This window comes from Tamandua tetradactyla, chromosome 25, assembly GCF_023851605.1.
Source record: "Tamandua tetradactyla isolate mTamTet1 chromosome 25, mTamTet1.pri, whole genome shotgun sequence".
NCBI classification, from domain to species: domain Eukaryota; kingdom Metazoa; phylum Chordata; class Mammalia; order Pilosa; family Myrmecophagidae; genus Tamandua; species Tamandua tetradactyla.
In genome coordinates this window covers 19558938-19575352 of record NC_135351.1, presented here as the reverse complement: position 1 = coordinate 19575352, position 16415 = coordinate 19558938, and the positions used below count along the sequence as shown (strand labels likewise).

At 40.7% G+C, this 16415-nt stretch overlaps 1 protein-coding gene across 14 annotated transcripts in view; it reads left to right on the top strand.

Annotated features, from left to right (window-relative positions):
• The window catches only part of ATXN1 (ataxin 1), a 442577-nt gene that overhangs the window by 290091 nt on the left and 136071 nt on the right, over positions 1-16415 (top strand). The window contains exon 1 of one of the 14 annotated variants that reach the window (XM_077143990.1): positions 12135-16385. The exons of the other annotated variants lie outside the window; for them this stretch is intronic. The gene's annotated coding sequence lies outside the window, so the exon portion shown is untranslated. Of the gene's footprint in view, positions 1-12134; positions 16386-16415 lie in introns of those variants that run through there. 14 annotated transcript variants of the gene reach the window in all.

Here is a 16415-nt window from a genome sequence, read left to right as displayed (position 1 = left end):
TGAGCCTCGCACTCGGGGTGACTGAGAAATGCCCAACTGTCATGCATGTGTCAACACGTGACCTTACATGGGGTTCTGCATAAACATTCATCGAAACAGTATTTCCCTTTTGTACGTATTTTTCTTCAATATGTTCCCGAGTATGTCAAGTTGAGGCAAAGAGAACCTTCTTCTTTGGGGAAGTGGGATGTAGATGCAGATGTGCATGTACTCTGCGCCCTGTGTTTCTCACTTGCTCATAGGGAGTTTTGACAGCTCGACTCCTTACTCACCTGTGCTTTCTGTGTCGCCCGAGGCCACGTGACTGCAATGCTCATACAGAAGGGACCTTAGCACATAACCGAAGTCAATGCTGTGATCGAATCATCTCCTGCTATTCACATTTAAAACACTTTTCCTAAGAATTAAGTTGGAAAGAATAGTCTTACAAGGCTACGGGTGGATTGCCCCCTTGACTGATAAGGGGAATAGCAAGTGCAATCTAAGGTCAGACAGGTGGTGCCGGATTGATTGAAATTGTGTTTGTAAAGTACTGGGAGGAGGGGGGAGGGAGGGGGAAGAAGGGGGAGGGAAAGGTACAAAGAGACACAGAAGGGGCACACGTTCCCAAAGACACATGCACGTGGGCAGACTGACAGACCCTGCCATGCTCTGTTGAAGGCACTTGAGTGTCAGGAGGGTGGAGGCGGAAGACTGACTCCAGAGAGCATCGCAGCCTTGCGTTCAGTGGCTTTTTAGTTTCACTCTGTGGTATGAGGATAAGGTCATAGCTGTGGGCTGTCATTTTCCTTTATTTTGACATTAAAGCCCTTCAGATGCAATCTGCCTTATCTCTTACATCATTCCCGAATCTAAATTCTTCACGCCTACTCATTGCAGCAAACGTAGAAATGCAAAGCTCTGGGATATATGGATGCATTTAATCCATTTTGCTCTTGAATCCTTAACCATACTTCATTTTATGGAACTGAAAATTCAAAATTAGTTTCAGTTATTAAATTAAGTGGCCATGGTTGACAGTTACTTAGTGGAAGATATATTCATCTTCTGACAAAACTTCGCAAATTTTGAATTGATTTTTTTTTTTAATTGTTAGACATCTTCCAGGCAGGAGAAAATGTTGGAATAAGAAAACTGAGTAAACCTAATGTGGAAGACCAGTTACAAAAGTCTTCTTGGTGTGGGGAAATTTTAAAGTAGGCGAAGTTCAATGTCAGTGGTTCCTGCCCTCTCCTCGGAGGCCCTTTTCTCTGTTTCTGTTCTCATCTTTCTCCTCTCCTGAATGCTTTGGGGTCAGTCTGTGTGCCTTGGTTGGCTCATGGAGAAAAATAGAGTATACTCAGGACACTCACATTGAGATGATAGAGATTTACGTTGGCCAGAATAATTGTATTTTACATTGGCATGGGATTATAAGGATTAATTTTTTTAATGGTGGAATTTAGGCCCATCCTGGGGAGAGCTTGTGGGGGGCATTTTTTTTTTTCAAGCACCTTAGGAGGCAAGCAACTGCCAGCCTAATTAATACACGCTGTGTATTCTGACTTCTGTCTGATAATACCTACCTAGGTATGGTTAGTGATACATATAAATATCAAGCTATTGTACAGTTCACCAGCTTTCTTTTTTTCTTTGATGTACAAATGAAAACATCCACCTGTTCTCTTTGAACCTTTTTAGGATAGAACTGGGTAGACATTCTACCTTGTGGTGTTATTTGAAGTATCTTCTTTACCAACCTGTCGAATTGATGCCTGAAATGCCGCAAATAGCAGTTCAGTCCTCATGTACTAAGAAAAACTTTCTCCTGCTTGCCTTCTATTAAAATGCAATTGATACTGGGATGGAGGGCACATATAAGGCATTAGTACCTGCTTTGGTTTCCTGGGCTGTTCAAGCAAATACTATGAAATGGGTTGAATTAAACAATGGAAATTTGTTAGCTTATGGTTTAGAAGCTGAGAGAAAGTCCGCATCAAGGCATCATCAAGGTGATGCTTTCTTACCGAAGACTGGCATTCTGGGGCTGGCTGCTGGTAATCCTTGGCTCTTGGTTCCTCTGCGCATGGCAGTTCACACAGTGGCCTCTCCTGGCCACTTCCTTCTTTTCCAGCTTCTGTTAAATTGCAGCTTCTTGCTTTCTGTTCTGCTTGCTAGTGCTCTGTCTGTCTGAGTTTCATTATCTTTTAAAGGACTCCAGTGAAAAGATTTAGACCCATTCTGATAGGACTGGGCCACACCTTAACTGAAGTAAGCTCATAAAAAGGTCCTACTTCACAGTGGGTGTGCACCCATGCGAATGGATTAAGTTTCTAGGTTCTAAATGACCACAGAACCTGGTGTGAATTAGTTTAATCAGATTGCAGTTTAGAAGGCTTTTCAGCCCCCTCCCTGTGGTTCCTCAGTGCTTGTTCCCTGTTACGTCTGTTCCTTATTTCTAGTCTGGTGTGACTACTGTGTTACAATGTGTTAAAATTACTTATATTTTACCTTTCCTGCTAGACTAGAAGCTCCCTAAGGGAAGGATGCTTCCTTTAGTATCGTTTTCCAGGGCATAGTAAAAGGTCATAAGTATCCAAACCCTACTCCCTTACTCGCTCCTTCATTCATGCATTTCATCAGGCCCATTTTAAGATAGTCACTCTGTGTCAAACACAGAGCTGAAATGAATGAATCTTTAAGTTCTGCTTTTTTAGGGGTTTGGATGTCCAAAGGCTAACTCTACCAACTTTATAGATTGGGCAAATTTTTAGAACCTTCATATCTACATTCTTATATACTTAGGTTCATGAACTTGAGCCAAATAAGTGGAGCAACTTCTCAAACTGTTTTCTCTCTCAAACCCACCCAATATTTTCTGCTTCCATTCAGAAGAATCATTGCTCTAAGTAAGTATATGTTGTTCTCCTTAAAACTCACACGAAGAAGGAGCCCTTCTACCTCCCTGAAGTGACAACTAATATGCTGTTTTCTCCCTTGACGGTGGGAGAAAAAATTCAATATATATTATCAAGCATCGCTGCAAATTTTTCTGTTCTCAGTACTTCCATTGTTAGGTGTATGCCTTGCATACATATGGGTATTTGCTTTAGCATTTAACAGCAATCCCATTGGAAAAGGGACTCATGCTGATATGCTTTCTTCTGGTTGATATGCTTTGCGTTGACTTGTAACTGTTCCTCAATGTATACTAGCAACTCACAGCCCAGGGATAACTTGGAAACTGTTACTGGTTTCAGTAACTGTGTGTTAATCCCACAATATGCTACCTTAGAAACAGAAGTTACTCTGATAACAACTTGATGATGCTTCCCCATTATAACTTAATAACCATGTCCCAGACTAAATTATTGCTTTTAGGCCTTAGCCTCAAAGTTTATTAGTTCTCAGTATTTTTACGATCAAAGTTAATAGGAAACAATTACTCTTTTTTTTTTCCTGTTACCATCACTGTTAACTATTATTGCTACAATTTCCTGTTTTATGGGTAAACAGCTAAAAAAATATTCATTGGTCATGAGGATAAAGCATCAAATCGAATCTCTTTTAGCAAATGGCATATCCATACTTTGTAGGGAACAGGAAAAACGTGAATAAGTGAAGTATTCTGTCTTTTAGCCACCTTTTAGGCAATAGCTCAGCTACTTCCCCTACTAAACTTTTTGCCATGGCTGTTAGCAGGTGATAAAGTTTAGAGTGAATTGCTTTAGGTTTTCCCCGTCTGCCTTTCTCCTACTTCCACTTTAATTCAACAGAAATGAGAGCAACAGGAACGAAAATAGCAAAATGCTTGAATAATGAATCACAGTGAGGATCTATAGTGAATTTATGCCTGTAGGATGGAGAATTAGAAACAGATGCCTTTTGATTAAAGGCACTTCCTGTAACCAAGTTCAAGGTGAAGCTGTTAGTCTAGGAAAGATGATAAGAGACGCAGTCTTTAAAACAAAACAAAACAGACGAGACAGGGCTGTGCACCGGTGGCTCGCTGGCGGAGTTCTCGCCTGCTATGCCGGGGACCCGGGTTCGCTTCCCAGTGCCGACCATGCCAAAACAAACAAACAAAAAAACAAGTGCTGCTGGGATTTCTTTTCTTTGTACTGCCCCTCCTCTCCTCCAGGACCACCGCAGCCGCCTCATTTCTAATGAAAACAGCAGTTCTGAAGTGTAAGAGCAGACATTAAAAGCTGACGCTGGTGGCAGGACCCGCATCCCTCGGCTCGTGGGCGGACGACGCGGCCCGGTTTTAGATTCGCTGTGTTGTTCCCGGCTGATTCCCGGTCCTGTTGCTACGTTCTCATCAGGAGTGATTGGCATCTCGGGCTGTTCTGCATATCGTGTTCATTGTGATGCTATTTTTAGCTAGGATTTCTATTTCTTTTACAAGAACGACTTTAAAAATAGACTCATCAGGAGACCTCCGCCAGCGTTGCAGAAACCAGTGCTAGGTGGAATTGGGGGGGGGGGGGTCCTTCTCTCTAAGCCAGGCATTTTCCTTTGCTGCTGCTGTTGTTCACGCCACTGATTTTCTGTGTGTGTGTTGTGTGCACATGCAGGTGTGTCTGTGACTTGAGCTCTTCGAATTCCCATTCCTTTTTTTCCCTTGTGCATCAGGATGTGAGTGGTGTGGTATTTTATGTAATGAGAGGCTGCACGTTGCTATGAAGCAAAGGCTATTCCACCCTTAATAAGGAGAGCCATTATTTGGAACTTAAGAGATGGGAAAAGTGTTCTTTCATTTAAAGAAAAAAAAAAAAAAAAAAACTCTAACAAATAATTGCTGCCATGGCCTAAAGAGAAATTAGGAAAATACAAACCAGGGATATAAACCATCACCCCAGACATTCAGAATTCGAGTCTGTTTTCTTCCAGAATAGGGTTTGTTTGTTTGTTTGTTTTTTGATGCGGGGGCGGTGCATGGTCCAGGAATTAAACCTGGGTCTCGCAGGGCAAGCATTCTGCCATTGAACCACCTTCCAGAATACTTTTTATGCAGATATATACAAATAATTACATGTAGTTTTAAAAATGAAATCATACTTGACATACTTTCTGAGCCTTCGTTTCTCACTTAGCAATATGTTATGAACATCTTTCTATGTTAATAGAGATCTTTAAAACGTTCTTATGATTAATGCGTCTTCCAGTGCCTGGATAAAAGAGTAAGAGTTTTGACTTTACCAATCATAAATACCCTCTCCCCCACCCCCACCTCAGCTTTTCTCTTTTCAGTGTAGAATCCACTGAGCTCTCATGCTCAGCCCTAAATATGACCTGTTTAGAAACTTGAATAAAAGGAAATCTAGGAACCCTACCTGATGAAGAATTCCACTTCTGGATTCCCTGTTAGCATTTAGGATTTTTCACAAGTCATTACTTTTCCATCTTAGCTGTGACCCAGCTCCCATGCCTTTTCCTGGAATTTTAACTTCTCTTAGATTCCTAGTTCTTTCTGTTTGCCTTCCCTCAGAGCCAGTGCCTTACAGCCTCACCTGTAAGGCGGCTGTCCATCTCTCACACCTCTAGAGTGGCCTGGACTTAGGAGAGGCCCTTCCAAAATGTATGTCATTTTGTTGCCTTCATGGCTTTGCCCAGTTGTCTGGAGTGACTGCACTTGCCTTTCAGTTTTAAACTCCTAATCACAGCCTCCCTTGACCCACCCGTCTTTCCCCCCAGGTATGTATCAACTTGTGGTCTTTGTCTCAGTTGAGGACTCTTCCCAACTCACAATTTCACCTCTAGACCTTGCCAGTGCCTTCAACTCCATCAGAAATATGGAATCCCTGTAGTTTTCCACCAATAAACGATTCCTCACCATTTCTTCAATCCCTGGCTGGGAGTCTTTATGGCGTCTTCTCTTACTAACTCCCCCTGTCTCTAGTTGGTATCTGGAAGGACAGCTGGAAGGTGGGGAGGGAACTCCGAAGAGCTAATGGTGCTGTTTTTCTCCAGCTCTGTTGTTTCTGTTTCTCATTCACATCAAGTTGGTTCTTACTGCTCGGCTAGATTGTGTGCTGATTTGAGGGCATGCCCTCCTTGCTTGGGAACCTTCTGTCTCCTAGAACATTCTCCAACTGTAGATGCTCAGTAAGTGTAGCCCCGTCGATTTAGTGGCTGGCACGTGTCTTCCTAAGGTCAGTCTGTCTGTCAGCAACCCAGGGACATTTCATGTCCTCTCCCGCTCCCTCTAACAGCCTCTTTCCGTACAGAGCAGTGGTATTCTCCTCTGAGTCCTCCTCTTTGTGACTTTATCTACCTCTCTAGGCATCCAGCTTGCTTATTTATTAGAATATGCAAGCTCCCGGACAAGAGTAAGAGTCAAGATTGTAGAAGAGGTTCATTTGCCTAACACAGATTGCAGCCTTTACGCTCACTTTTGAATCTGAATTGGGGATACATTTAAGAAATTCTGAGTCTCTTTGTATTAATTTCTAAGTTTTACTCTGCCACAAGATGTTGCAATAGCATGTTTTTTAAATGTTGCCTTTCATGTCTGTTTAGTTTTACCTGCTGACTACAAAGGTTGTTTTAATCACATCTTGCTGACTTGTTAAAATTACCTAAGTCCGGGGCAGCAAGAGAAGTGGAAAGAAAACATATGCTAATCTCTATATACTGCTAGAGCTTGCTTGTGTATGTATGCGATAGTAATTAACATGGGAGGAAAGCAGTATGGCACTGTGGGATTTCTGAATCACTGACTGTACTATAGATAATGCAGAGGTTCCACCCCAGCTCACTACAAATGGCTGCAGGCATACTGACATATTGAGCTCCCAGGCCACAGGCAGCCTTGAAGCCTGGGGGTGGGAGGTGCTGGCCATTTATGCTACTATACTTCCCTGGTATTTTTCAGTGTAAGTTACACTGTGGGGGTAGGAGGAAGGAACTGATATACTGATTTGGAATTCAGAAGAATCCAGTTCACTGTCTGCTCTCTGATGCTCTCTGATGGTAGGGATTTTGTGTGCTTTGCTCGCTGTTAAATCCCAAACCTAAAACAGTGGTTACCATATAGTTGTTCAGGAAATATGCATTGATTTAATTATGGAAACATGCCTGACTCCTACATCCACTGGACATGTTACGTTCTCTGTGTGTCAGTTTCCAGATTTGGAAATACAATTCCCTTCTGTACAACAGATATACATTTATAAGGTCACTAGGGTTGTTGAGAGAGGTGACACACACAGTATGTGTGTAGCATGGTACGGGGCACAGGGCAGGCAATCCTTTAGGTACTACTGTCTTGCCTTCTCTAGTGTGGAGTAACTTCAATTTTTGGTGACAAAAATTTAATTTGCATATGGTTTTCAAAGTTCCTTGCCTTAAGTTGATGAAATTCTCAGAGCAGTTTTTAGATGAGTATTTCTTTTTCCACTTATTTTATAAATGGTGAAACTGATGCTGAGAAAAGTTACATGACTATGTAAAATTGAACAACTGGTATGTGACATAACCACATTTAAACCCAGATGTCTTGAGTTTCTGACTTAAAATTTCAAGGTCTTTCATCTGGGTAATAAAGTTTTATCTAGATTTGCTTCAAATACCAGATCAGAATCGCTTTCAATTAGCATGTTGTTTGGATGCAAATGATAGTGATAAAGTAAATTTAAGAATGCTTCAATGAGGCAAACATTCCCAAACTTTTTTTTAATAGCTAGTTAAAAGAAAGCTTAAGCTAAGCTATTGTCAGAATCTTTAAAGCCTGAATCTTGAGGTTCTAAATTAGTAGTGAAGTTTTAATGTGAATTAATTCTGTGGCATTTTCAAAAGATACAATGCTAAAAGTATCATGCTATAAGCGATGATTAAACCTGGTATGGTGAAATGAAATGAGAACAGTTCACGTACTATAGATCAAAAGGGATGTGAAGAGACAGAGTTATGGAGATACTTTAAATACATATGATGCCATCCTTTTGATAGGAAGGATCTCACCAGTGTTGAAGGGGGGAAAAAATCAGCAGTGTCACTTTTTTTTTTTTCAACCCTTTCACATGAACTCTCAGTCATTTGGTTACTCTGGTTTTGATTCAGTTGTTTCAAAAATTAGCATCCTGCTGTTCTTTGGTTTTTGTTTTTTTTTTAAGGAAAGATTTAATTTTTACTTTGTAGACTGACATATAATTATTGGGGCAAGAAATTGGTTCTCCAGATATTTGAGTGCCAGCAGCCAACCCTGCCCTTGGGGAAGAAAACTTTGCCCTCAACAAGCTCGCAATCTTAAATTTGGTGCTTTGTTTACCTTGCATCTTGTTTGTTTTCCACAGAATTTCAAGCTCTCTCTTGAAATGTACATAGCAGTTGAACATTGTTTTCAGAATTCTACTTACTCTAGTAAGCATCTGCCCTGCTCGTGACCCACGTGAGAGCCTCATGAGCGTAGGAAAAGAGAAAAGGAGCTAAGGCTGCTTGCCTGAGTGGAGGGCTGTATCAGTGTGTTGGCTGCTGCTGCTCCCAGCACTTGCTCAGAATTTTCTCCACACCTAGGAGAAACATATCTTCGGCCTCTTAGAAACACAGAGAAAGCAAGACTAAATGTAGAATGCAGGGGAATGACGACAACCTTTTACCCTTTGAAACAATCAGTTTTCAGTTTAGTTTGTTGCTGTTTGCCTTGAGAAGGAAGGGAAAAGAACTCTTAATTACAAACTCTACTTTCTTTCAGCTATACTATTTTCTTTTTTTTTTTTTTTTTTTTTTTTTTCTTTTTTTTTTTTTTTTTTAAAGGAAAGACAGAGAGAAGGAAGGAAGGATAGAAGGAAGGAAGGGAAACATTTTTAAACATTTTCTTGTTTTATTGTATTTTGTTTTTCCGTTTTTTGTTACATGGGCTGGGGCCGGGAATCGAACCGAGGTCCTCCGGCATAGCAGGCAAGCACTTTGCCCGCTGAGCCACCGCGGCCCGCCCGAGCTATACTATTTTCAATGCTATATAATTTGTACAGCTGAAGTGGCAAATTCTGGCTTTTAAATGTGAAGACAAGGTGTTCCATTTAATGCGTAGAAAAGATTGACTTCAGTTTAAACAAAAGAAAAATTTGAGGATCTCATGATTCATGATTTGTAATTATTAAGGAACAACTGTAGTGTTCTCTGCAGTTGGGTCTTTGGAGGAGCCTGCCATGCCTTCAGCCCTTGCTCCCTCACCTCCTGTTCTTTATCCTCCTGGATCAGGTGCATAAAATTGGGCTCAGAGAGGTTAGGATGAGTTAAGGACGCATGGCTGGGTTCTCAGAAGGGCCCCACCATGAGGTTCTCCGTGATGCTCGGGGATGGAAGTTGGCTGCATCCCTCAGCTGGAAGTTCATTTCTATTACTACATTTTGGTACCTGGTGCTGGTGTCAGCTTAGAGCAGGCTGATCAGCTTTACTACAAGATCCCAAGAAGAAGAGAGGCAAGGAAGCTATTTATGAATCGCTTACTGTGGGGCTGGGTGACCTTTAAATGTTGTAGGTAATGTAAAGACATCTCGGCAAACTCGCAGGTAGGGGAAGATAAGAAAAGTGAGGCTCAAAGAAGGGGAAGTGAGTCAGCTCACAGTAACCCTGCTAATGTAGAAAAACTGCTGGATGTAAACCTAAGACTGAATAATAAGCCCATGCCATCCCTATCATGGACCGTTCCTTCCTTTGGATGGGACTGGGTAATGGAGGGGCCACGTCGCCACTGGCAAGTGAACCTATTTCTAGTGTTATTCACCCAGACCCTGTGAACCTGGCGGGGGTGTAAACACATGTTACATCAATGACACATGCCTTTGCCTCTACAGGATCTAAAATATGTGAAAGAAAAGAAAGATTAAATGGATTATTGAGACGTTACCTCTTCCAACTGTTTATCGTGTGGAGGGAAGAAGCTGTGAGAACTGACCATTTGAAAGTTTTCGTTTGCCTTTTCTTTCCTGTGTTTAGGCATTAAATAGCTATCGTAGTAATCACTCACAGGTTCAAAAAGCATTTGCTGCCTTTACATTGCTGGTTTGTATATATTTTTGTAGTCAACTCCTTTTTCCTAATAAAGGAGAGTTTTGTTAATATAAGGTATGTTAGATTTAAATATAAAATGCTGACTTAAGAAATTGAAGAAAAAAGAGCAGTGAGGTTTTGTTGATGAACGTAGATATTTGAAATCAGTATTTTGGGTGACATCAGCAATCTTTTCTAACATCAGTTTTCGGTATATTCCATTTTGTTGTTTTAAATGTTGTTGCACGGTCCTGGAAAAAAAATCCTGGTTCCCTTAGATAAGGAGTTGCAAATAATAACAGGGTAGTTTGTTTTTAAACAGCTACCTTGTAATCTCGGGACACTTCCATTTAAATTTATCTGAAAGCGGGACACTTCCATTTAAATTTATCTGAAACCTTGCAAAAGGAGGAGTACAAACTGTTTCAAAGTTGAAATCCCTAGCAATATGAAACAATTTGCATTTTTTAATTGGTAAGCCTGCAATTTGGGGAGCCAATGATAGCTTGCTCAGCTAGTTTAAATCTTCCATTAGAGGCTAAAAAAGCTTTCCAAATTATAACCTTAAAGAGCTGCTCATTGATCTCCTACTTAAAAAGAAAAACTCGTAAGGCTGAGGACCCATCTCTGTCTAGTTAATTTCAGAAGGAACAAGTTTAACGTATTGTGCTTGTTGAATGGAGTAGTTTGACTTGAGACTACATTGCTGACATTTTGGTACCCTGAGCTTGGTAGCATTTTGACTTTGATGCTAATAATTCAATTTTTTCTAATTAGAGAAGTTGTAGGTTAACAGAAAAATCATGGATTAAATCAGAGTTCCCGCATACTACCCTGTGAACACCTGGCATTGGTGTGATGCATTTGTCACTAGGGTTCACTGTCATCCTATGTTTTTTTTAAATTTTTATTCTAGTAGCATCTGTATGATGTAAAATGTCCCATTTAAACCACATTCACATATTAATTCAGTGCTATTAATCACATTCACAATGTTGTGTTGCCATCACCACCATCCCTTACCAAAACTTCTCCATCACCCAAATGAAAACTCTGTACAAGTTAAGCCTTACCTCCCCATTCCCTACCCCAACTCTGGCCCCACGCTGGCCCCTGGTAACCTATATTCTGGATTCTGACTCTGTTTATTTCATATCTGTGAGCACATATAATATTTATCCTTTTGTGTCTGGCTTATTTCATTCGACGTGTCTTCAGGGTACATCCATGTTGTCACATGTATCAGAACTTCACTCCACTTTATGGCTGAATATTCCATTATGTGTATTACTACATTGTCCATTATCTCAATTTTGTTACATTATTTTATGCCACGCATTTACTTGTTGTTATGTACCAGAATGCACCGAGGACAAGAACTCTTAATATGGTCATAGCAAGTAATTGGCTATGATGCACCTGTGAAATCTCATGCACATGGACACATGGGGACCTTTTGTTTATATGTTAAAACAAAGAACAGGGAGAACTGCAACCTTCCCAACTAAAGAATGTTGTATATGAACACTGAGATGACAGGGGCATTTTATTTTGAGATCTGTGCAAATCTGTTAGAATGTGTTGGGCCATTAGTAATCTCTACCGTGTCAGAATGGAAGTTATAGTTAATTTACTGGTTAGTGAAGAATCTAACTTCCAGAGAATCTAGAAGTTCTAGAGGGCTCTACTATCTCCTTCTACCCTAGCAACCCACAAAACAAATTAATGAACCCATATTACAGACACAGAGACGAACCAAAATAGAATTACAGTACACCAGTGCTCACAGTAGTGTTATTCACAGTAGCCAGAAAGTAGAAGCAACCCAGTGTCCATCAGCAGGTGAGTGGTTAAACAAAACAGAGTATGGCCATATAATGGAATGTTATGGAGCCTGTTCTAGTTTGCTAGCTGCTGGAATGCAACACACCAGAGACGAATTGGTTTTTTTTTTTTTAAAGGAAAGACAGAGAGAAGGAAGAAAGGATAGAAGGAAGGAAGGAAGGAAGAAAGGGAAACATCTTTAAACATTTTCTTGTTTTATTGTATTCTGTTTCTCCGTTTTTTGTTACATGGGCTGGGGCCGGGAATCGAACCGAGGTCCTCCGGCATAGCAGGCAAGCACTTTGCCCGCTGAGCCACCGCGGCCCGCCGACGAATTGGTTTTTAATAAAAGGGGATTTATTTTGTTAGTTCTTTAGAGGAAAGGCGGCTAATTTTCCACTGAGGTTCTTTCTTACGTGGGAAGGCACAGGATGGTCTCTGCTGGCCTTCTCTCCAGGCCCCTGGGTTCCAACAACTTTCCCTGGTGTGTGATTCCTTTCTGCATCTTCAAAGGCCTGAGCTGAGCTGCGAGTGCTGAGATGAGGAATGCGGAGCGCTTGGGCTGTGCTATGTTGAGCTCTCTCATTTAAGCATCAGCCAGTTAAGTCAAACGTCATTCATTGCAGCAGGCACGCCTCCTAGCTGACTGCAGATGTAAATCAGCAACAGATGAGGTTCAAGTACCATTGGCTCATGTCCACAGCAACAGAGCTAGGTGCCTTCACCTGGACAAGTTGACAACTGAATCTAACTACCACAGAGCCCTAAAAAGGGTACAAGGTTCTGATACATGTGACAATATGGATGAACCATGAAGACATCATGTTGAGTGAAATAAGCCAGACACAAAAGGACAGATGTCTTATGATCTCACTGACATGAAATATATAAATTCCTGGAGGCGGAAAGTAGACTGAAAGTCACCTCAGGGTGGAAGTGGAGAATGGAGAGCCAATGTTTAATTGGTACACGGTTTCTGTTTGGGGTGATGAAAACGTTTACTGGTGATAGTAGCACAATATTCTGTATGTAATTAATGCCGCTAAATTGTACTCTTAAAAGTGGCTTAAATGGGACATTTTGAATTGTGTATGTTACACCTCAAGTTCCAAAAATCATATAACTTGAGGTTCACACACACACATAAATGGAATTAAGAAAACACTCAGCACTGTCTCCTACAGATGTCATTGTTTTCAGAGCACAGTGGGTTGGGTGCCCAGACGCATAGCTGCTGTAGATTTTCTTTTTGTACCTTTGTCTAGCGCAGTGGGTGTCAAACTGCAATGGACACGATATTGTACAGGATAGTCTAAACGATCTTGTGCACTATCCTTGATGTGCAATTTAAGGGACTTTTAGTATCTTATTTGAATGCCTTCTCTGTGTCTGTATCTGTCAGTTCTCAGATAGATGCTGGGGACGGAGCAGTGAACAAAGTCCCTGCCTTGAAGAAAGTATGATCCAGTGTGGAAGACAAACATTAAACAGACAGACACAGGTGCTAGAAAATCTCAGATAAATGCTGTGAAGAAAATGTGAAAGTAAGAGAAGAATCAGGGAGAAGAGGGAGGGCTGTTCTTTTATACACATAATCTAGAGAGAGACATTTGAGCAAATCCCTGAATGAAGGGAATCGATTCTGTGATTTTTCTGGAGGAGAAGCATCCTAAGTGGAGAACAGGATTAAATCTGGCCTGCAAAGCTTCGCGTGGAAGCCAGGGCATTGGAGCAGAGCTACAGAACCGGGCAGGAAATAAGGGAGGAGAGAGGGTCACGCCGTTGGGAATAGCTTCTCTAGTGACTTTTAAGCCATGATGAGGTCCAGGTCTCTGAATTTTCTGATATCTGTGGTGAGAAACTGATTGTTAGGTTTGAGTCGAAGAGTGTTGTAATCTGATTCACATTTTAAAATCCCAAGGATAATTTTGACCCCACATACTTTGCTTTAGAACCTAACTGCTGCATTAAATGCAATTCTACTCTATGACACCTTTGAGAGTCTTTTTTTTTAAGTACAGTTATTAAATAGTGAGAAACTTAGTTTAAAAGTACAATATGCATCTTCCAAATCACCCTTAGTAGAATCCTTAGGGTTTTTAAATGAGGATTAAAGCTACATCCTTCAATAAAGAGTAAGTTCGAAATCTTATGTGAAGCTTCTAAAAGCTAGCATGGTAGAAATGCTTAATGAATGCTGGTTCTTTCTCTCTCTGCTCCCCTTTTTGTTTAATATTATCTTTGCTACTGATGCCTGGCTTTGATTGTCCATTATCCTGGTGAACCAAATTTGCTTGCAGGAAAAACTGAGTCATCTAACAAACTGCTGGCTTTTCCTTGATAAGTACATCATCAGAAAGAAGCTTATTCTTTCTGGTAAGGATAATGGACCCTCTTTTTGGAAAACAGCATTTGTAACTCTCAGGGTAATTAGTGAGCTGATAATGTGACTGGATTTAGGACCACATTTTTTTCTTAAGAGTTTTCTTACCTTTGTTGTCACCAAATTTGACTTCCATACAAAAGGCACATTTCTGTGACTTTGTCCAGGGACCTTAGTTCTTTTTTATTAACCCCAGGTGCTCAGCAAACTTCAAAGTATGGTTTGATGCCCTATTCCCATGGTAAATTTTGAAAGTCACTTGCCTGGTGACAGATGATACAGAGAGCAAATATTTTATTGAAATAATAATGTGTGAAGGATGTTTGAGGTTATTGTAGGATTTTTTTTGGTAGGAAAAAAGCAGTTTTTCGATTAAATTGTCTTTTAAAAACTCTTTTGAAAACTGAATTTATTTTATGCATGTAATTAAAGCAAAATGTGGTGTGGAGAAGACCCACCTCCACGGCTTATTGAAAATACAGTTTTCTGGGGGTCTCGCTCCCAAAGATTCTGATTCAGAAATCTGAGGTGGAGATTTAATAAACCTTAATAAAAATACCTCAAGTCAACTGATATGGGGAATCTGAATTTGAATGTGCACCCCAACTGACAGATGTGAGAAACCACATTTGACAAACACTGCTGACTTTCTGAGAGGACGTTACTTTTGTGTTATAGAAAATAGCCAAGACTTCCGAAAGTAGAGAGGTAGGAAAATGAACTCTCCTGCATACATCACCCCACTTCAGCAGTCAGCCACAGTTTCCTCTGCCCCACCCTGTACCCAGATTATTTTAAAGCAAATTCCAAACATCCTACCGTCTTTAAATATCTTGAGTATTTATAATAAGGGATTCGTTTTAAAATATAAAACCACACTGTCATTAACACATTAAAAAAGAAACAATAATTCCTTAAACGTCATCAACCATCCTGTTAGTGTTCACATTTCCATCTTGTTTTATGAATAGCTTTTCATGGCGTGTCTTTTACCAGTTCATTTGAATCAGGATCTAAATAAAGTCCAATTATTTCCCTGTTAAGACTTTTTGAAGCCATTTGTTTCATGTCTTTTTTTTTTGAATGTTGTGATTTTTTTTTTTTCTGGTGAAGAAACCAGATCATCTGTCATGTAGAATTTCCTGCCTTCTGGATTTTGACGATTACATCCCTTGAGCGGCGGTGAGTATGTGTGCTTCTGTCACCTGTATTTTCGATGAACTTCTAGAAAGTTCTAGAGGCACTGATCAGACTCCTTGTTATTTTTGTTTTGCTCTGCTTTGCCTGACTACTTCGTAGGTCATATTGTGCTTTACATTTCCATCAGGAGGTAATGATTACTGATTGCCCCTTTGTAATGAGGTGATTTTCTAAATTCATAAGTTTATTAGGGGTTATAAAATGGCGATACTCTACTTTATTTTTCTTCATTTGTTAGCTGGAGTCATTCTTTTTAGAGAGAAACTTTATCTTTAAAGTCCACATCTCTTCTTTGTTTACTGGGTGGGTCAGGTTTTTATGAAAGGCAAGATAAAATGCTTTATCCTTTAGTTTTCAAAATTACAGTTGGTTCACCGTGTCCTCCCAAGTGACTTTTTTTTTTTTTAACTATTACTGTGAATTCGCAGATTTAAACACATCTGATGTGTTTCAGTTCATTATTGTAATTGACCTTATTGCTGTGTAAATATTCTCACCTTTGACCACTGAGAAGCCATGCCGTTTGGCTGCTGTGTCCTTTCAGTGACCGCCTAGTAGTCTTGAAGTGCTTTCTTGCTTTCCAGTATGACAGTGTGTTCCAGGCTTATCTTGTACATTTCCTGCCTCAGACCTGGGATCCACTTTTGTCCGAGGAAACCTGGTTCCCCTCTAGTAAGAAATCATATTTAATGAGACCATGGTGTGGGGGTCTAGGAGTTCTCATCTCTCCCCATCCCTTACCATCCTCTCCCTTCCCCATCACCCATCCCTCCCGTAGAGCACGGGCTCATTGTGGGATCCCAGGCTCGAGTGAAACAGAAACTTTTCAGCAGATGACCCGTTTTACTACTGACACAGCACTGAGGGCCCAAAGGAGTTGGAGAAGACATCCCATCATGGACAAGCTCCCAGGGAGGCCAGACCGCCCAAGGCTTGGTGGGTGGCAGCTCCACACGCCCTACTTGATGTTGGAGGAGAGAGACCCCGTGCTGTTTGGTGTGAGGTATTTATGCACCCCTGCCACTGAGAATTC